This window comes from Bubalus kerabau, chromosome 8 (assembly GCF_029407905.1).
Source record: "Bubalus kerabau isolate K-KA32 ecotype Philippines breed swamp buffalo chromosome 8, PCC_UOA_SB_1v2, whole genome shotgun sequence".
Lineage (NCBI taxonomy): Eukaryota > Metazoa > Chordata > Mammalia > Artiodactyla > Bovidae > Bubalus > Bubalus kerabau.
In genome coordinates this window covers 28496212-28519718 of record NC_073631.1, presented here as the reverse complement: position 1 = coordinate 28519718, position 23507 = coordinate 28496212, and the positions used below count along the sequence as shown (strand labels likewise).

At 37.3% G+C, this 23507-nt stretch overlaps 1 protein-coding gene across 14 annotated transcripts in view; it reads right to left on the bottom strand.

Moving 5' to 3' along the window:
- AHR (aryl hydrocarbon receptor) overlaps positions 1–23507 on the bottom strand; it is a 513500-nt gene that overhangs the window by 248533 nt on the left and 241460 nt on the right. For 3 of the 14 annotated variants that reach the window (XR_008717665.1, XR_008717667.1, XR_008717672.1), the window contains exon 8: positions 5991–6070. The exons of 7 other annotated variants lie outside the window; for them this stretch is intronic. The gene's annotated coding sequence lies outside the window, so the exon portion shown is untranslated. Of the gene's footprint in view, positions 1–1558; positions 3220–5459; positions 5483–5990; positions 6071–14726; positions 14880–23507 lie in introns of those variants that run through there. 4 more of the 14 variants (XR_008717675.1, XR_008717673.1, XR_008717668.1 and 1 more) reach the window with 4 other exon arrangements.

The window sequence follows — 23507 nt, the reverse complement described above, 5'->3', positions numbered from 1 at the left end:
GTCTTGACCATAGGTTTTCTTTTCTCTCCACTGCTGCTGCTAAGTCGCTTCAGTTGTGTCTGACTCTGTGTGACCCCAGAGACAGCAGCCCACTAGGCTCCTCTGTCCCTGGGATTCTCCAGGCAACAACACTGGAGTGGGTTGCCATTTCCTTCTCCAATGCATGAAAGTGAAAAGTGAAAGTGAAGTTGCTCAGTTGTGTCCCACTCTTCGCGACCGCATGGACTGCAGCCTACCAGGCTCCTCCACCCATGGGATTTTCCAGGCAAGAGTACTGGAGTGGGGTGCCATTGCCTTCTCCGTTTCTCTCCACTACTGGGAGTGAATTTATGTTTCTTGCAATCATACAATCCAAAACTATATTAGAACCAAAAAAAGAGAAAAACAACAACAAACAGAGTAGAAAGACATTTACATCCATTAAATATAATTACCAGACTTTTATAGAAGTTTTTAGCCTTTGATTAGTTTCTATCCATCATTTTGTTGCAATACCATTATACATAGCAACTTTCATATTAAATTACTCATGTACTTTTCCCCAGTTATACTTAAGTTTCTGTCAACTGTGTCCCATTTTTAAATGCAAATATTTTAATTTAAAAATGCTTAAAATAATATAAAGAAAACTCATAAGTAAAAAATATATATGTAAATGATAGAAATCACAATTAAATGGAAAAGACAAGTTAATAATAGAATTCACTGGACTTCAGTTTTTAACATTTTCTGTAGAAGTTTGGATTCCCCTTTGAATACAAATAACACATCTAATTAAGGAAAAACACAAAATGGAACTTTTGCTTATGCAAAGGTAAAGAACAGACTTTATTCTGGAACACTTTAAGAATATGATCAGAAACTAGTTCAGGCAAAAATTTCCAACTAAAATGTATTCTTAGAGTAAAATCTCACCAAGGACTGCATTTTGTAGACAGTGAAATAGTGATTCTATTACTGCTTGCATATTAAGAAAAAGATGTGATGTCTGGAGAAATTGGGGAAACCCAGTTTACTCAAAGTGTAACAACACAGGAGTCTTTTTATTTACACAGTACTAGTACACTGGTACTTGGAACAATCATTCTAAGATATTACCTATGTGAATATATCTGCTATAAAAATTAGCACAAAAATGAATATTTAAAAATTTTGTTTTTTAAAGAGTTAAAATGTCAAAAACAACAAAAGAGTTAGGATGTAAATAAAGTTCAACTTAATTTAAAAGAGGGGTAGAAACATTTGACCTAGTGCCTCTCATGAGTAAATTGCCATGTAAAAGAATATTTTATAAAAAAGATAATATGTCATTAACAACTGGACTTACTTGAGGCATGCAGGGGCATTTTAACATTAAAAAATAAATTAGTGCTGATACAAATTAGCAAAAGAAAAGAAAAAGTGCATAGTCCTCTTAATACATGCAAACATTTCAGGTAATTCAACATTAATTTACAATAAAAACTCTTAAAACTGCATATAGAATGGAACTTTCAAAATAGTGTAGAATGCTCAATAATTTCCTGAGACCAGTAATAAGACTCTTCTTATTACTCACCTGGTATTGCCACTTTTACTTTTTACGATACTAAAAGGAGTTGCCAATGCAAGGCACTAAAAATAAAAGCAAAATAATTCATTATTTTCAGGTGACTTGATATGTGTACAGAGAAAATGGCAAAAACAAAGCAAAAGAAAAATAATCTACATTCAAGCTATTTGTCAATAAGTGAACTGAGCAAAATCTCTAGATACATGATGATTATACAAAGTCAACTACATTTTATCTTCCAAAATAAAAATATAAAATAAAAACATTTTAACACAAAGCCAATTATAGTAAGACCTAAATAATAACTTTGATGGAATAAATCCAACAAAAAATATGTAAGTACAAAGCATTAGTGAGAAAAGTCAGGGTGGATGTAAACAGAAGTAGGAATATACCATAATCAAGAACTGTCAAACTCAATATTGTAAAAATGTAAATTCAGTCCATACTGATTCATATATACAATACAAACTTCAGTACTTTCTTGGTGTCAGTTGAAAATTTGATTCTAAAATTCATGTGAAAATGAAAAAAAGGTTGAGAAGAGCCAAGATAAAAATAGAAGAAAAACAAAGCTGGGGAAATTACACCAACAAATTGCTAGACATTTAAAATCTATAGTAATTAAGGCAATGTGATTTTGGAATGAGGATAATCAAAAAACGGACCAGTGAAGTAGAATTGAAAATCAATAAATATATACATTAATATTTTTACATGCATACACAGTCATTTTTAATTTTTTTTTTTACAAAGTGACACTGCAGTACAGTGGGTAAAAAATAGTCTTTTCCAGAAAGGATGGTCTTTTCAATATGGGTACTGATCAATGGGCTATTCATATAAAAAAAAAAAATCAATAAAATGTGATCCCTGTCTCACATCAGACACAACAACCAATCTCAGATGGATTGTAGATTTGAATGTGAAATGCAAAACACAAAAGCTTTCGTTAAGAAAACAGGAGAATATTTTCATGACCTGAGATAGGCAAGTGTTTCTTAAATAAGATTCTAAAAAGGTTAAAGAAGATAGGAAAACATAAATTGGAGTAAGCTTAAATAATTTCTGTTCCCCAAAAGAAGACATCATTACAAACCAACCAAACTCTATAGTAGGTACAAAAACACATTTTTATAAATGTACTGTCAAAGAATGTGTGTAAAGAAAATATAAATAACGCCTACAAATCACTAAGAAAAATACAAACAACAAAATAGGAAACTAGGTAAAAGACTTGAAAAAGCAATTTACAAAGAAACTATTAGAATGGCTCCCAAATACACAAAAAGAAGCTTTAAGAGTCATCAAGTAAATACAAGTTAAAGCTGAGAATAGATATACTGTACACTCCATTTTTATTCAAAAGCAGAGACATTACTTTGCCAACAAAGGTCCGTCTAGTCAAGGCTATGGTTTTTCCAGTGGTCGTGTATGGATGTGAAAGTTGGACTGTGAAGAAGGCTGAGCGCCGAAGAATTGATGCTTTTGAAGTGTGGTGTTGGAGAAGACTCTTGAGAGTCCCTTGGACTGCAAGGAGATCCAACCAGTCCATTCTGAAGGAGATCAGCCCTGGGATTTCTTTGGAAGGAATGATGCTAAAGCTGAAACTCCAGTACTTTGGCCACCTCATGCGAAGAGTTGACTCATTGGAAAAGACTCTGATGCTGGGAGGGATTGGGGGCAGGAGGAGAAGGGGACAACAGAGGATGAGATGGCTGGATGGCATCACTGACTCAATGGACGTGAGTCTGAGTGAACTCTGGGAGATGGTGATGGACAGGGAGGCCTGGCGTGCTGCGATTCATGGGGTCGCAAAGAGTCGGACACGACTAAGCAACTGAACTGAACTGAACTGAACACTCCATTTTTAAAAGACAGGCAATATCAAATGTTGGAGTGGATATGAATCAAATGGTACTCTTATTGCTTAGAAGAAATTACTCAAACTACTAAAAACACAGATCCAATAATCCCTCAATTCTGTTATTAGACTTGTACAAAAGAGAAAGGCACTCACATATTTACTACAAAGACAATGACAATGTTTATGCTGCACTATTTGCAATAGCTTTCAAATGGGGATATCAAGAGTCTGTAACAGCAGAATTATGAATAAATTATGATACACTGATAAAATAGATAACTACATAGTGATAAGAAAAAGAACATTAACTATAGCAACCGTGTGGATGCATCTCACATGCATATGTGAAGTGAGAGAATCAGGGGGAAAACAATCTTTGCTGTATGATTCCACTTACATGAAGTTAGAAAAATCAGGATAGTGGTTATCTTTGGGGATTAATGGTTGAAAGGAAAAAAAAAAGGAGTCTTCTCAGTGCAAATAATGGTCTCTTTCCTCATCTGGGTGTAGGTTTCACACAGAAGTCATCATTTTGTGAGGAAAAAAATCATCAAGTAGTACATTTGATTTGTGTATTTTCCTACCTATGTTTTACACTCCCAAAATAAGTTAACCTCAAAGTATTTTCCAAAGATCCATATTCAAATGATTCTAAATACTAGTATTCACAATGATTCCCAGTTAATTTTTTTATATCCCAACTTTCAATGAGAAACAGAAACAATTCCTGCTATAAGAGTTCTTCTGGGCCAAGTATAACAATGAAAATAAAATGTCAACCCACATGTGAATTGGCTATAACTTGAGTGAAAATGGAGGCACTGGTAAAGTTTAAGAGTACTGTTTCTTATCTAAGAATCTCAAAGTTGACTTTTGCTTTACCATTTCCTAAATGGATATTTCTAAGTACTCATTCATGCCTGCATATGCAGGACTGCTACAATGATCAGATTCCCTCACAGAGAGATCATCATTTACCATCACAGCTCTTCTAAGAGTCTCATGTTCCTGCCTGTGATCCCTCCTTGGATGATTTTTCAATGCTTACTAATAAACTACCTTCCAAATAAACAATGGATTCAACTCTACCATGCTTCTCTCTTTAATGTTACTGGCACATTTATCATCTGGAGATATAGGTGAGAGATTTAAAGGTACAATTAGTTTTTCTTTCATCTAATTTAAATGAAAATAGTATAATGAGGTTTAGGCACAAAATCCTCTTAATTAAGGGGAGTTATTCCTAGTATTTCCTAGTATTCCTAGTTATTCCTAGTATTCCCTGGTGGCTCTGACAGTAAAGTGTCTGTCTACAATGTGGGAGACCCAGGTTTGATCCCTGGGTTGGGAAGATCCCCTGGAGAAGGAAATGGCAATCCACTCCAGTACTATTGCCTGGAAAATCCCATGGACAGAGGAGCCTGGTAGGCTGCAGTTCATGGGGTCGCAAAGAGTCGGACACGACTGAGCGACTTCACTTCACTTCATTCCTCATATTGCATTAACATATTTAAATTGACTAAAATCCTTTTATTTTTTAATTGACGAAAACCTTTTGATGGAGAGAAAAATATGACATCAAGCAGATAAGTTATGGTTGGGATGTCCCACGAGTCTAGGTAGAGGTGCAAGCTGACTTGATTTCAGGCATACTATGATTAAGCACAGCTATTCAAGCCTATCAAGAAAGTATCAAGTTCTCCAGAGAGATGCATTTTTATCTTTGCAGCATAGTTCCAAGTTTAATTCAGACTGGTGTTTTCAGCATTTTATAACATTTTTACAAAATAGATAAACTTCAAAATAGCATATTAATATAAAAATGTTTCAGCATTTTATAAAAAAAAAACTTTTCAACACTGAAACAGCTCTTTTACATATTTTGGATGTAACTGTTTAGTAGAAGGCTCTGGAAGTCAGAGCTGTTTTTCATGATGACAGTGAGCTAACTGTAAAACTTACATAAATAAATCTGAAACTGTGATAAAATATTTCCTTGGCCTTTTGGGTTTTAAGACCTGTTCTTAAAGATATACATACCTCTTAAAATGATTTCTGAAGCACTGCAATGCAAAGTAGAAAAAAAAATCTTTTTCATCTAATTTAACAAATCAGCAGGGCAAGTATTTTCTTCTCTTAATGCTGAAGCACTAGTGTATAAAATACTCTTAGCTCATTAACTCCAAAGGAACTACATATTACAAAGGGAACTAAAGTAGCCCTTTTAAGGCAAAACATTTGTATAATTCCATACAGAAGCTTAACATAGGAGAGAACCACTCAGTCTAGGAAGTGGGTATATAACTAAGAATAATCATTTATTAATTCATTTATTCAATGTCTGACAGTGTCCTTCTAACAGACATAAAAAGGAGTGAACCAAAATCTATGTCCTCAGTGGGACACATATGTGCAAATGATCAAGTCCAGTACGTTTATGTAAGGCAGCGGAGGTGCAAATATCAAGGTTTTGGGAGGATGTGAAGAACATCAACCTCTGGGGCATCAGTAAAGCTTTGCACAGAGGGTTGGAGAGTAATGCCAAGTTAGTGATAACTCAGGGAGTCTTACCTGGAGCTTGGGTTCCCCTTAGAATCCTCTTTGGTAACCTTCAGAGTATAGCGAAGTACTCTCACACCTCCAGACGGGCCCTAGAACAATTTGATCATTAAGCCCTCCAGCCTCTACCTCCATTAGCAGCAGACAAACCAGGAAGCGTCAAAACAAGTCAACTTACAGGTACTGTGTGCTTGAGTAATCACTTCAAGTCTCTCTTATGGGGAATTACACTGTGACTTAAGTAGAGTTATAGAGCCAGAAATAGATGAGGTCTTTTCTTATATTAAAATTTAGAGCAATCAAGTGTATAAAACTATACGTTTCCTTCAACAACTTTTGCCTACGGTAACATTCAAGGGACTCTGATCTGATTCAAAAGTAAATGACCCATTTAAAGACCATGTTCCCCCTACTGGCAGTGTTCAAGGTTTCTACCTCTGAGTGACCGCAGAAGAATTAAGGAACTAACCAAGCCTAGGACATTATATCAACGCATGCACAATGTATTTCCCTACTAGAATTAATATAACCCAATTAAAAATGGGCAGAAGACCTAAATAGACATTTCTCCAAAAATGACATACATATGGCCAAGAGGCACATGAAAAGATGCTCAACATCACTAATGATTAAAGAAATGCAGGTCAAAACTACAAAGCAGTACCACCTCACACTAGTCAGAATGTCCATCATCAAAAAATCTACAAACAGCTTTCCCCTGGCTGGCAGCGCAGAGGCTGCAGGATGCCTGGAGTTACTGTAAAAGGCGTGAACCAGCAGGAGTTCGTCAGAGCTCTGGCAGCCTTCCTCAAAAAGTCCGGGAAGCTGCAAGTCCCTGTAACACCGTCAAGCTGACCAAGCATAAAGAACTTGCTCCCTACAATGAGAACTGGTTCCACACACGAGCTGCTTACACGGCACGGCACCTGTATCTCCCGGGTGGCTCTGGGGTTGGCTCCATGACCAAGATCTATGGGGGGCGTCAGGAATAGTGTCATGCCCAGCCACTTCAGCAGAGGCTCCAAGAGCGTGGCCCGGCGGGTCCTCCAAGCCCTGGAGGGGCTGAAAATGGTGGAAAAGGACAAGATGGGGGCCACAAACTGACGCCTCAGGGGCAGAATCACTGGACAGAGGCAGCTGCCAACAAAAAGCATTAGGACAGATGATGCTGGGTTAATAAATTGCCTCATTCGTTAAAAAAAAAAAAAATCTACAAACAATAAATGCTGAAGAGGGTGTGGAGAAAATGTAACCCTCTTACACTGTAGGTGGGAATGTAAATTGTTACAGTCACTATAGAGAACAGTATAGAAGTTCCTTAAGAAACAAACAAACAAACAAAAAGCCCTATAATTGGAGCTACCATATGACTCAGCAATCCCTCTCCTGGGCATATATCCAGAGAAAAACATGGTTCAAAAGGATACATGCCCCACAGTGTTCATTGCAACACTGTTCACAATAGCCAGGACATGAAGCAACTTAAATGTCCATTGACAGAGGAATGGATACAGAGGATGTGTTACATATACATAATGGTAGAATATTACTCAAGTTATTTAAAAGAATGAAATAATGTCATTTGCAGCAACATGGATGGACCTGAAGATTATCATACTAAGTGAAGTCACTCGGGCAGTATGACAAGGCTTATATGCAGAATCTAAAGAAAATGATACAAATGAACTCATTCACAAAACAGAAACAGACCCAGAGAGGTGGAGTATGAATTTATGGTTACCAGGGGTAAAGTGTGGCAGCAAGGAGTTTGGGATTGACATGTACACACTGCTATATCTAAAATAGATAACCAAAAAGGACCTACTGTAAAACAAATTTTTAAGTGCTCTAGATAAAATCATACTTATATAGTAAGAGTTATCCAGCTTTACAGTTGGAAACTGAAATTCAAAGAGGTTATATATGTTCCAGTACTCACACACAAAGACAGTAAATGGAAGATCTTGAACTTGAATTGAGTTGCATTTGCCTATAAAACCCACATGCTCTTTCCTAAGCAGTGCAGAGGCTAAGACTGAGTTTCCTTACTGACATCAATAGATTGGTAAGCATCAGAATCACCTGGAATGATTAAAATGCAGATTATGCATTTAATTTAATGCAGATTAACATGCAGTATGTTAAAATGCAGATTCCCGATTTCTACCTCAGACCAACTGCAATTTTAATAAATTGTTCAACTGATTCTTACCCAAAGTTGAGACTGCTGGACTAAACAAAATAAATTTCTTTCAGATTTATTCAAACCATTAAATTTATCTCAGGTATGTGATTAGATGATGGGCACCTTGGCCTTTTTTTTTTTTTTCCCATGCAGAGAAAATAATTATTTTAAGCCCTCTAAATGGCAAACCATTAGACAATCATTTACATTGCAATTCTTGGATACACAAGCAAAGTTCCAGTAGAAGTTTTCCTTCAAAATATTCAAAAAGTTGTTATTTGCTAAAACTAGAATGTGTAATCCAGAGAACACTGTCTTCTTGGGCCTTTGTCAGTTATGTTAATATTCTGATCATTGCTGACGTTGGCATTAGGTTAATCCTAGATATATCTCCCATATGACTATTGGGAACTTCATATACTATTTAAAACATAACCTTGCATGTGAATATCCCTTTCTAGGCAATCCTGAAGTCCTAGAACAGGACCTAATATCCCAGAAATGTGGGATTGGGAGGCCCCTGACTTTAGAGGTATTTTGAAATAAGTCATGGTAGGTCTAGCCAAGGATCATTGCTCTTATCAAACAGAATTTCAATTGAAAGAAAACTTTAGACATAGAAAATTAGACCTACAAATTTTTTAAATGTAGCAAATCACTGAAACCCACTCATTCATAAAATCCTTATTGAGCAATTACTATATGCCTGGTACTGTACTAAGTCTAAGTCTAAAATTACTAACTTAATAAAGTCCCAAGTAGACCAGACACTGCACTGGGGACCCCAGGGAAATACGTAATGCTGGTCATTTTCTCACAAAATTTATGAGAAGATTAATAAGACAACATTTATGCATGTGAAATAATTACAAAACACTATGTTCAGCTTAGATACTGAAAAAAAAAGAGTTCAAAAGGAGAAATTAGTATGTTTCAAATGTTGGGTACTTTAGTGATTGTTTTACATACATCCTCTTCTATTACTTAGCACAAGAAATGTGTGATATGAATATGACAACTGATATTTTAAAAGAAATAAAATCATACTGGGTAGTAGTAAATAGTGATTTTATAGATAATCATTATAATCAACGCTCAACAGTTGCAGTAAAAGTACTTTTCCAAATAACCAGCCAAAAAGATGTGAAGCTCGATTTCAAATTCAATTTGTTCATTTCCATTTGGCTACCACCAATGCTAACTCCTCTTCTAAGAAGGCAGAGGAACTCATGTGAGTCCAAGTATTCAGAAAACTCTGTAGATGCAGGAGGAATTCAAACAATATAAAGTTGTACTTTGGACTCTTGAGCTCTGATATATATCCTTTCCCTCCAAGATAAACATAAAAAAAAAAAAAAACAAGTAAATAATGCCATCCAGTGCCAGTTCTCATAGAATTAAGTAAGACACCACAGCACATTTTCACGGAGCTACTGGGTGGGGACAAAGGGTTATTTTAGGATTCCTGAAATCTGGGCACGGTGAGATGAAACAGCATAACCCCAGGTGTGGGGGGCACTTCAAAGCAGTGCTTGCAGCCATGTAGGGCAGCTGTAATTTCTGGAAAACAATAGCAGGAGATGAAGCAGTTTGACATGCCGATTGAGCAATGGGGTAAGGACTCTGCCAAGGGCACTAACAAATTCCGCAGTAAGTGAATACAGCTGAAAATCCAAGAAAATGATTCACACGGGCACAGGTAGAAAGGCGTGTTCAGGTTTCCTAGCCTGGTCTGCTGAGTCACTCACTAGAACTTCCCACAAAACAGTTATTATCCTGAGACCCTTTATGTTAGTAAGAGGCACAAAAATGTGTGATGAAATCACACAATTTGGGAAATGATAACCTGTTACAATTTACAAGAAACTTGAAGGATCCCAGGACACAAACTGATTGCTTAGCAGGTGAGAAAACTGAGACCCAGAGACATTAAATGTGCTGTCTAGGGTCACAAGGAGACTCAAGAGAACTAGCACTAACTCGGGCCTCAGTTCGGTTGGATTCTTTGCCTGGTTCCTGATGTTATTATTCTGATCAGAGAATGGAATGTTCTTGCTTATTAAAGTCATTAAGTGGTTAAAGCTAGGTGCCTAAAAAGACCATAGCCCTCATTTTTAAAAAGGTGAAGGAAAGTCACACTGAATATTAAAATCACCTTGAATAAAATGGGAATCATCAGGATGTTGCAGGCCATCTTTTAAGATGATCACAGGTCCACAGTGGACTGTACACATGCCCCTCATGGAATAACTAATGGGATAAATTATTCTAACACTGCCATTTTAAAATACTTATAAGACATTTCAGTTTAACTTTTTGAAAAACAAGTGAAATCTAAGTAATATTTTTCTGTGTATTTTGTCACTTGCTTCAGGTCTTTCAAATTTCACATTTTCAGTGAGGTCTTCTTTGTTTTGGTTTTCATTTTAAGTATAGTTGGCGGGCTACTGTCCATGGGGTGGCAAGAGCTGGACATGACTTAGTGACTAAATAACACCACATAGTTGACTTACAATATTATATTAGGTTGAAGTATACAATAGACTCAGAATTTTTGTAGATTATACTCTATTTAAAATCATTATAAAATGTTGGCTATCCTCCCTGAGCTTTGCAACATATCCTGACAGCTTATTTATTTTATACAGTAAGCTCTGCTTTGAACACCCACTTTAAAGCTACAAACCACATGCCATACTATCCACTCGTGAGGTACTCACGATTCTCTCTATGCTTTATTTTTTCCTCCAAGACATTTAATACAACCTAACAAATGATAATTTATTCTTTCTTATCATCCTTTAAGTAGAATGAAGACTTAGAGAGCAAGAATTGCTTATGTCCCCAACAGCAAAGTCCCTAGTACACTAAAAGTGGTTACCAAATATTAAATGATGAATGGATATACATATATAAAAATAAAATTTTGAAATGACTACTACACACGGCCTGGAATTAAAAATAAATCTATTTGATATATTTTTTAAAAACCAGATATTGTTTTCTAGCCTCATACCGATTAAACATTTGGAATCTAAATAAATTTTAGATAAATGTTGATCTAAATTTGATTTTTTTTTTTTTTGCTATTCTTTAGTGTATTTATTACGATGTAAAGTACAGGCTTTGATAGCAAACAAACAAAAAAACCAAACTAATATCTAATGATTAATTTAAAAGAGCAATTTGATCCACTTTTTTAGGCAGTTAGCTTTTTAATATTAAGTGATATTAAATGCATTGTGTTTAAAATTTGAACTTTATTTCATTTTTCTCTTTATGGATATATAAGACTTTCTATTCCTCCTAAATGACATTATTAAACATTTTAGAAATCATCAGATATTCTATTAATTTAGCTCTTTCCTTGACAAAATCTGTTTTTCTTTCCCTTTAGTACACAAGAGGGCATATGGGAAAATCTCAAGTGCAGGCCCAAATCATTGATTTTGATTATTAAAAAAATAAAGCCTCCCAAATGATCTAGATTTACAATTATATCATCATTAAAAATATTTTACCTCCAAAGTATACAAACAACTCATGCAACTCAATATATATAAAAAAAAAACCTAATCAAAAAATGGGTGGGAGACCTAAATAGACATTTATCCAAAGAAGACATATAGACAGCCAAAAGGTACATGAAAAGATGCTCAACATCACTGATTATTAAAGAAATGCAAATCAAACTAAATGAAGTACCTCACCCTGGTCACAATGGCCAGCAAGTCTACACATGATAAACGCTGGAAAGAGAGTGGAGAAAAACAAGCCCTCCTATATCATTGGTGGGAATGTAAATTAGCACAACCATTACTGAGAACAGTACGGATGTTCCCTAAAAAAACTACCAGATGATCCAGCAAGCCTACTCCTAAGCATATATCTGGAGAAAACCATAATTTGAAAAGACACATGTACCCATGCTCACTGCGGCACTATTTTCAATAGCCAAGACATGGAAGCAACCAGAATTTCCACTGACAGAGGAATGGATATAGAAGTTGTGGTACATATACATGATGGACTACTACTCAGTCACAAAAAAGAATGAAATGATGCCATTTGCAGAAACATGGATGGACATGATACTAAGTGAAGTAAGAGACAAACTGGATGGACATAGAGCTTATCATACTAAGTGAAGAGACAAATATCATATGATACTGCTTATATGCAGAAACTTTAAAACATGATAAAAAAAATGAACTTATTTGCAAAACAGACATACTCAGACTTTGAAAACAAATTTATAGCTATCAAAGGATAAAGGTGAGGGAGGTATAAATTAGGAGTTTGAAATTAACATATACATACTACTATAGATAAAAGAGATAATCAATAAGGACCTACTGTATAGCACAGGGAACTCTATCCAATATTCTGCAAAATCTATATGGGAAAAGAATCTGAAAAAGAATGGATATACGTCTTTATATAACTGAATCACTTTGCTACACACCTGAAACTAACACAACATTGTGAATCCACTATATTTCAACATAAAATAAAAAAAATGTTTAAGTCTCCTGAATGATTTAGCTGTAAAATGATATCATCATAAAAGAAAGAACTTTATATCTTTTTTTTAACCAATATTTATGCTAGGTTTTTCATTTTCTTCTCCTAATGTATTAGGTATTACTCTATGACACTCAACAAGAGAGACAGTAATGATCCCTAATTTTAGTATATTATCACATAAACATAGTAATCATTAGCATTTATAAATTTTTATTTTAAGGTTTTATATGCAGCAAATACAACATTAGGTTTATACATAATCAATGGACATAAGAAGATGTCCATTGAACATTCTCCCTGAATTTTGCAGGCTCTATTAAGTTTACTGATTATAGCTCTCTCAAGCTTAAATTTCATGAAAGCCTTTCTTTTTGTTTATTTACTAGATGTGTCCATTTAAGAAGAACTATTAAAGTTATTTAATAAGATGCCAGGATATAAAATAAATATATAAAATGAATAATTTAAAATATAACATAATAATACTTGTTTTAAAATGTTTACCAAAATATGTACAAAAAGATGAGAATAAATTGGAAGGCACAACATGTTTTTGAATGGGAAATTTAATATTATTAAAGATACCATTTTCTCCAAATAAATGTAATGTTATTTCAAGTATATTGGCAAGCTTTCTTTTTTAAATTAACAAGTTCTATTTGACTGAAGTAATTCAGTCACTGATCTTTGGTGTATTATTTCTCAGTTGCAAATTGCAGATAACACTGTTTATATGTATTTAAAGCTTGTCTTATAAACAATATACCAGGAGGCCTTTGATGGAGATCACAGACATACATGCTCAGGACAAAAAGAGAGTGGAAAGGACAACAAAAGTAGCATTACATACTACATAATACAGTGTATCTATGTACAGTGTAGTATGTACATACTACATACTACAGATACTATATACTACATAGATACACTGTATCTATGTAGTATATAACATAGATGGAACTGTACTCCAAATTTCCCTTTGCTCTAATGTTAGGACACTGAATTGAATCAAACATGTACACCTCCAATCCCTTATATGATGAATTTTTCTCCAGGTAACTTCTGATCTCTTAGATAAAGATATTTTGATTAGGCTTATCCCATAGTCACTGTCCATTTCTGAATCCTTCTGAGTACAGCTGAGCCTTACAGAGTATCACTTGGTACAGTGACTCTTGAGAAATCATTTATGAGCCTTTTTCGTGGTGAGCTAAAGCTGGTCTTAGATAAGCTGATCAACAGCAGTCGAGACTGGTTAGCAAAGGGCTTCTACTCCATCCCATCCAAATCTAACAAAAGGCCATCACCTTACTCAAGAAAATATAATACTGCCCAAAGTCTATGCAAATCACATTTTAGGAATGACAGGAAAAAAAATAGAACACTTTGGATAATTGAAAGCATAACAAGAAAGATACAAAAACAAATACTTTGTAAACAACATGATAAAATATTTCAGGAGTCTGGAAAAGGAGAAACACTAAGTCTAAAATAATTTTGGGTATGAAGTTTAGATATCTGTTTAAAAAAAAAAAAAAAGTAGTTACAAAAGTGTTCTCTCAATGAGAGTTCCGGTTCCCTTGCAAAATAGACACATTATTGGGGTAAAATAAAAATCATCAGAAACAAAACTTGAGCTTAAAGCTCAATGGAGAACAACATAGTATTAATTTATCCAATGTGCATTTCTAAAAATTTGCACATAATTTGCTTTTGAGAGCTAAATAAGAAGTGTAGTAAGAGAAGACTGACTGTCAACCTGGAAATCAGTCAGCAAGTGATACTCAGAGTTTCAGCAGAAGCCAGTGTTGGCTGTCTTCACTGTGTGGATGCAGACACTGATTTTAACAATTGTTCCTGCCAAGAGGAGTGGATAGGGTTTTCATGACCTCACCCCCGAGTATCCGCTTCTATCTTGTTTGGTGTATGAAAAAAATCAAAGACAGAAAAGAAAGGAAAGTGGATTTCCTTAGGCTCCTGAGTTCTTCAGTTTAGAGCAAAGGTAGAGGAAACGTGCTTTGTTACTCATCTGTTACCTCTGCTCAACAGCCCATGAGAGCACAGGAAGCTTTGCTTGTATTCCTGACATCGAGAAGCTCCATGCAAATTGCACGCTTGGTCCCACAGTGAGTTATCAGCGCAGACCAAGAAGAGATGCTCAGGTCAAACTTCTTCAAATTAAAGAAATCCTAGGGAGGATGTTTGGAAAGATCATTGTTCCTATTTTCCATTTGGATACATTTGCTTCAGAAATTACTGCAAATACTGTCTCTTATTTTATATCTAGTCTGAGGCAACTGGGAATTTCAGATATTAGCATTTTTCTAGTGTAGTACTTTCTAGAATCCGTTATCTCATCACTGGTGCTGGATGGAAAATCAGTGCTGCCAAGACCATCATGTTGGGACAACTCTTGGCAAGGATAGGCTCACGGTGTGGGCTGCAAAGTGCAGTCACCTCTCCTACCCAGCTCCAACAAAGTGCTTTCAATGTGAGTGAATTTCACCTTAAAATTCTTATTTCTGATAGATAAAGAAGTTGTGGTACATATATACAATGGAGTATTACTCAACCATAAAAAGGAATGCATTTGAGTCAGTTCTAATGAGGTGGATGAACCCAGAGCCTATTATACAGACTGAAGTAAATCCAATAGTGAAGGTCAGGGAAGCCTGGTGGGATGCAGTGCATGGGGTCACAAAGAGTCAGACACAACTTAGCAACTGAACAACAACAAATCAGAATGAGAAAAACAAATATCGTATATGATTCTTCTGAATTGTGGTGTTGGAGATGACTCTTGAGAGTCCCTTGGACTGCAAGGAGATCCAACCAGTCCATCCTAAAGGAGATCAGTCTTGAGTGTTCATTGGACGGACTGATGTTGAAGCTGAAACTCCAATACTTTGGCTACCTGATGTGAAGAACTGACTCGTTGGAAAAGACCCTGATGCTGGGAAAGACGGAAGGCGGGAGGAGAAGGGGGTGACAGAGGATGAGATGGTTGGATAGCATCACTGACTCAATGGACATGAGTCTGAGTGAACTCTAGGAGTTGGTGATGGACAGGGAGGCCTGGCGTGCTGCAGTCCATGGGGTCGCAAAGAGTTGGACACGACTGAGGCGACTGAACTGAACTGAACTGACTGAACACATACAGATGGAATCTAGAAAGATGGTACTGATAAACCTATTTGTAGGGCAGCAATGGAAATGCAGACATAGAGAAGAGGCTTGTGGACACAGCGAGGGAAGCAGAGGGAAGGACAAACTGAAAGAGTACCACTGAAACAGGTGCATTACCATAGGTAAAACAGACAGACAGGGGGAATTTGCTGTATGATGCAGGGGGCTCAAACTGGGTGCTCTGCGACAACCTAGAGGGGTGGGATGGGGTGGGAGAGAGGCTTAAAGTGGGACAGGACATGTGTATACTTATGGCTGATTCACGTTGATGTTTGCAGAAACCAATACAATATCGCAAAGCAATTATCCTCCAGTTAAAAATAAAATTTAAAAAATTGTTATTTCTGGCTCCTCTTGAAAAAACATTCGGAGACTCGCCAACACTAAGCCTGCATTCGTCTCAGAGCTTCTCAGTGGCCCCTCTCTAGTGAGGCCCATTCCACTGGCCTCACCACGCAGCACGGCCTCACCTTCAGTTGGCTTCAGCCCATCTGGCCCTACAAGCATTTGAATTGGCAGAATGAAGCTCTGACATAGCTAATGTGCTATATGTCACACTAGATCATGTTACAAGTTCTACCTCTATGGACTCCATCTCTGAGTGAATGTTAAGTCATTTCTTCATCAACAAGTATATGCTGAATGAATACACCACCTTGCCTTTCATTTACTGATGGATTCCATTCAATGGTGCTTCCTCTATGATCCACAAGATGAAGCAATTACACTATAAACTCATAAAGAAAAACAGAAAACCCAAAACCTTGTCTGAGCTCTCACAGCAATTACAGTACAAACCACATTAGTTATTCAGCTCTTTATCATCAACTATCTCATGTGTTTTTCCCCCCCTTTCATGTATATTTATCTTGTCTCCCCAATAAAACTGCAGCTCATCAAAGGTCAGGATGTTTGTCTTTTATGTCTTTATAATCCCCCACGGTGATTCAAACACTGTCATAATGCAACGAATGCATACTTGTTTATTTAAAACATTGTATAAAGCAGAAGCAACCAGTACCCTGCAACAGTCATTATGTTGTAATACGTGAGACCACTGCCTCTGCCCTCTCTCCCTTTATAGGAATTATCCCAGGCTGAAACACACACAGCAATGCCAGCTAATTTTTCTAGATTGCTTTCCACTGGCTGCTTTCCTTCAAATCACAAAGAAGGTTCCTTTGAAGCAGGTCCTGCTAGAGACTTGATAGTGATCAGGCTGTGATCACAACGAGTATGCTGCCCTGGAACCCAGCACTGCTTACTGGCACTTACATGTTCACACCAGGCCGTGCCAAACCACATACACTCCAGGTCCAAGAGCTTCCTCTCCAAGACAGGGCTGGCTGGCAGGCTGCTCACACAAGGATATGAATCAAGAGCCCTAAGGGCAAATTACAAACTCCTTTCTTCTCGGCATAGCTATAGACCAGCATGAGTCCAAATTGATTTCACAAACATAGATAATTATCTAAAGCGAATGCATCCAGACTCTTCTCATTGTAAAAGGAGCCATTAATAGATCAAGGTAGACTGGGTGGAAATGGAAATTTGACTGTAGGTTCAGTGGGTTTAGTCAATATTCATCCCTGGTACCATAAATATAACATGGTGAGGTGGGCAAGTGTGTACCAGAAATCTGGCTTCTTTTGCCTGATAGTTTAGTTATTTCTGTCACATCTTGTGGCATAAAGCAAGGGAGAATTATGTGATATACTGTTTACATCATCAAAAACAGTTCATAAGACTTAAATAGAACCCAAATCCTCCTACAAGAAAACAGAATGGTCAGCTTTACAAAAGATAAATACTTACTGTAAAACAACTGCAACTGCATTCATATGTGATGTCAAACGAGATGATTTTAAAATCAAAATGTCATCATTTTAGCGTAAGTGAAACAAGGAAAAAGATTATACTTGATATTTGCCCTTACTGCCTAGATTTATTGTACTAACTAAGTTTCAAATGGGATGTTAGCAATGCTGCTTTAATGAGGTTTGATCATATGAGATTATCATATGAAGCAATTATCAGTTTAATAGGTCAGGAATTAATAGACTAAAGGAGGAAATGTCTAGGTGGACCTGGGTCACATCACTCCTTTCCCCTACACAACCCATCAGTGGAAATTCTTTCCTGGCTCTATAAGGTGACTTATATGGGGCTTCCTCGGTGGCTCAGCAGTAAAGAACCCTGCAAATACAGGAGATATGGGTTTGATCCCTGGGTCAAGGAAGATCCCCTGGAGAAAGAAATGGCAATCCACTCCAGTATTCTTGCCTGGGAAATCCAATGGACAGAGGAGCCTGTCAGGCTATAGCCCATGGGGTTACAAAAGAGTCGGACAAGATTTAGCAACTAAATTACAACAGCAAAGTGGCTTATGGATAGAAAAGAAACAGGAAGAAAGGACCAGATCTCACATGCAATCTCATCCACTAAGTTATAAGGACTGCCAGGCGCCTCTGTCCATGGGATTTGCCAGGCAATAATACTGGAGTGGGTGGCCATTCCCTTCTCCAGGGGAACTTCCTCAACCCAGGGATCAAACCCAGGTCTCCTGCATTGCAAGTGGATTCTTTACTGAGCCACCAGGGAAGCCCTATAGCAGTAATACTATTCTTTAATTTCCTACAAAACTTCTTGATCCAGCCCCAATTCTCCGTTCTTTCAAGACCCTCCTTTCTCTTGTCATCTCTTCTAAGTTTTACTCCTCTACTCACCTTATTCTTGCTCCTTGTTTAATCTATTTTATTATTCCATGGCACTTACATTCTGAAGTAACTGATGTATTTTTTACTTGTCAGCCCACCCTGATTCCATTTCTGAACGCATCTCCTTTTTTTGGCTACCCCATCCAAAAGTAGGGATGGTATGGGAGATGCAGACAGGGAGGGATAAGGGAACGGTACCAATATGTCTTTCACAACAGTTTTTTTCTATTTGGTAACGAAAAAGCAGAAGATAGATACTTTGTTTTTGTATTCCACAGAAAACTACTCATGACCTCAGCTAAAAGACGAAATTCTTCAAACTCCCTTCAAATAGCTGCCAAGCAGAAGTCATTGCTTGTTTCTTCCAGGAATGCCTCTGCAGTACGTTGACTCAGCTGGGACGGGAGCGCTTTTATTCTTCCCACTTTCCTCCTTTGTTCCACAGAAAAGACAGAAATAATGGCCACCGAGGAAGCCCCATATAAGTCACCTTATAGAGCTCATGTACTAAGTGTTAAGGATAGAAACCACAAACACAGGATACCTGGCCCACTGATGATGTCACAGGACCACCATGCTGTATAGCCCTAGACTGCTACCTCTGAAATGTTTTTGAGAGGGAGAGATAGTATTTTTCTTTCACCATTATTTCATTTTTTTCTATCCTATTCAGCCAAATTTATCTTATCAATCAGCTCAGTTCAGTTCAGTCGCTCAGTCATGTCCGACTCTTTGCAACCCCATGAATCGCAGCACGCCAGGCCTCTCTGTCCATCACCAACTCCCGGAGTTCACTCAGACTCACGTCCATTGAGTCGGTGATGCCATCCAGCCATCTCATCCTCTGTTGTCCCCTTCTCCTCCTGCCCCCAATCCCTCCCAGCCTCAGAGTCTTTTCCAATGAGTCAACTCTTCGCATGAGGTGGCCAAAGTACTGGAGTTTCAGCTTTAGCATCATTCCTTCCAAAGAAATCCCAGGGCTGATCTCCTTCAGAATGGACTGGTTGGATCTCCTTGCTGTCCAAGGGACTCTCGAGAGTCTTCTCCAACATCACAGTTCAAAAGCATCAATTCCTTGGCACTCAGCTTTCTTCACAGTCCAACTCTCACATCCATATATGACCACTGGAAAAACCATAGCCTTGACTAGACGGACCTTTGTTGGCAAAGTAAGGTCTCTGCTTTTCAATATGCTATCTAGGTTGGTCACAACTTTCCTTCCAAGGAGTAAACGTCTTTTAATTTCATGGCTGCAGTCACCATCTGCAGTGATTTTGGAGCCCCCAAAAATAAAGTCTGACACTGTTTCCCCATCTATTTCCCATGAAGTGATGGGACCAGATGCCATGATCTTCGTTTTCTGAATGTTGAGCTTTAAGCCAACTTTTTCACTCTCCTCTTTCACTTTCATCAAGAGGCTTTTTAGTTCCTCTTCACTTTCTGCCATAAGGGTGGTGTCATCTGCATATCTTCTAAAAAGGTTAAAACTAAATAATTATCATAGAGTCTAAACTGCCATGTTAAAATGGCCCTCCATACACATGGGTTCTGTATCCATGGATTCAAGCAACTGCAAATCAGACCTATTTAGAAAAAACATTCCATAAAGTTCTATGAGGCAAAACTTGAATTTGTCAGGCACTAGCACCTGCTCACGCAGACAGTAAAGAATCTGCCTGCAATGCGGAAGACTCAGGTCCAATTTCTGGGTTGAGAAGACCCCTTGGAGAAGGGAGTAGCTACCCACTCCACTATTCTTACCTGGAAAATCCCATGGACAGAGGAGCCTGGAGGTCTACCATCCATGGGGTCACAAAGAGTCAGAACTAACACTTTCCCTTAAACGCTTAGGCTTCCCTGGTGGCTCAGTAGTAAAGAATCTGCCTGCAATGTAGGAGCCGCAAGAGCTGCAGGTTTGATCCCTGGGTTGGGAAGATCCCCTGGAGGAGGGCATGGCAACCCACTCCAATATTCTTGCCTGGAGAATCCCACTGACAGAAGAGCCTGGCGGGCTATAGTCCATAGGGTCACAAAGAGTTGGACACAACTGAAGCAACTTAACATACACACAACAACTATTTACCTATCATTTACATTTCATTAGGCATTGTAACTAATCTAGAGGGGATTTAAAATATACATGAGGATGTGAAAATATAATTTTATGTAAGGTACTTGAGCATTCTCAGATTTTGGTAAGCAAACCAGGGTGGGGAGGGTGGTGGTTGTTCCAGAAACCAATCCCTCACAAATGTCAAGGAACAACTACATTCATGTAATGTATACTTTTCCCACAAAGTTTTCAACATGCATACTTCATCTGTCCTTTTGATCTTTAAAATATACCTCTTAAATTAGCTAAGCCTACCTATTTAACAGGGGCTTCCCTGGTAGCACAACAGTAAAGAATCTGTCTGCAATGCACGAGATATGGGTTTGATCTCTGGGTTGGAAAGAGCCCCTGGAGAAGGAAAAAGCAACCCATTCCAGTATTCTTGCCTAGAAAATCCCATGGACAGAGGAGCCTGATGGGCTATAGTCCACGGAGTCACAAAGAGTCAGACATGTCTTAGTGACTAAACAACAAACAACTCGTTTAACAGATGAAAAAAATGAGACTAAGGAGGTTAAGCCACTTATCCAAGGCTCCCAGCTGGAGAATTAGAGCCTAAATCATCTGAATTTTAGCCCAGAGATGCTTCCAGTACAGTATGCTGCCAACTGCCCAAATAATGTGTCAAAGTTTCAAGAATTACTACACATGCTGCTTAATGAGAATAGATAAAGCTTTAAATACATAAAAGGAAGATGACACCAAAGTTGCTAAGGGCATAAAATGATTTTTTTAAATATTTTTATAAATTCTGAAATCTCTTCCACAAGAAAAATACATACAAAATAAGTATTACAGCCACAGAGTAAGTTCTTTATATTTTAGTTATTGAGCAAGAGATAAACTTATACAACACAACAATATAGGCTAATTAACTCAGGTGGCATATGTGAAAATAGTCAGGGTTCTAGGTGGATTCTGCTAGTACTTGGTACTACAGCTGCATAGGGCAACATTATTACCAGCTATGGAGGTATGTGAAGACTTACTGAAAAACTAGGCTGTCATCCAATTGATTAAACATATTTAGGAAAACTATATTGTATAATATTTGATGCATCAATTTGAAGCACTGAACACCAAACTTACCTGCATTAATACTACAAAATTCATTTGCTGCAGAAGGGTTTCTTCATATAAAAGAAAGAAATTTGCCATAAATAAGCTATTGCTTTATGTAAAATAAATATCACCTTATGTTATATTAACATATTCAATATTGCATGAATCAGTAAACATAAAACACTGAGTTAAGGTGATCTTTTTTAAACCTGTGTAGAGATAGTTTTTGAAGATGAACTTATATCCCCATTCTTTGGTGACCTCAATGAAAAGAAATTCTACTTTGCTAACTCCTGAGAGATTTTTGAACATCTAGGCCACCCACTTACTTTATCTCCTGCCTGTGAATTTTCAGACAGGGTCATAATTTTGGCAGGAGGTAAGATAAATGGCAGGCAGAGATGAACAAGTCCATTATCACATCAACGTCAATTATTTGCATCAAAGACAACTTTTTTCCTTCAGAAATAAGTACCAATCCCTCTCCACAGCCTTTGAAGTGTCTTTAAGACTCTACCCCTCTTGGAAAGACTAACCTAGTGAAGAAAAGGAACATTTATTTGTAGGGCCTATCTAGTCTGATCAGTACTGAAACTAAATATCAGATGATTTCTTGGACACAGTTCTAATAGTGTATTTTCAGGGGAAGGCACACAAGCCTAAGTTTAGATGAACTGGATGTGCTCTGGGAAGATGAATTCCTGACTGTTCTAAGACTTGGCTACTCCTACCTACAGTCCCTGAGCCTGACATCTGCACTTCCTATAATAATAACACAATGGACGTTTCTGGACTGTCTGGATTTTGTCCTATATTGATGTCCTAATGATGCCTTTTTCACATGGCTTTGGTATTTTGTTTCATTTGGGCTTTCAAGGACCCATACAATAGTACACAACCAAAAAAACTAACTTCTTCTTTCCTATAATATATGAGTAACCTAGACATTTCAGTAATATATACCCATTGCATTTCAAGGTACAAGATTTGCTCTTATGTTTTCAAAGAACTGCCAAAGACTCTCAGCTAAGCATCACTGATCTTCATCTCATTCCCACCTACTGCTCACTCACTCTTTAGATGTAATATTTTCCATCACCTTCTCAAAGGTGGTTGATGTTTAAAATAGCAATCATGGATTTCATATATAGTTAAATTTGCTTCCTTACAGAAAAGAAAACTAACTAAATTTTTGGTAGAGAAACATTTATCAGTAGCATCTTCATCCTTAAGTTACATTTTTTTTACACAACTAGTCTTGCAGAAACTACTTCTGTCAGTTAAGCCATTCAGGCAGCAAGTAAGAGAAAATCCAATTTGAAATTGCACCTGTGATAAGACTGTTATCTCAGGAGACCAGAACTAAGTGGGCTCACCATTTAGTCTATTCAGCAAATAAATCCTATCATCAAGGAAACAAATGCTTTACATCAGTTTACTCTTCCACCTTCAACTGTTGGCCTTCGTTCTCAGCACAACAACTACATTAAAAAAAAAAAAACAAAAAAAAACAAAACAGTCCAAAGTCTGAAAGGAAAATGTCTTCTCCTTGGATGCTGGGGGGGGGAGGTGCGGGGAGGGGCAAGAAAAATCTTCTCCCGATATCTAAGCAAACTACTCCTCATCACCTCATATGTACATTTCTAAACATACACAGAATTACCATATTTTACCAGGAGGAAACAAGACTCATGCTCTATTGCTTCCCAGGAGCCCAGCCTTGCTTGAAGCTCAGGGCC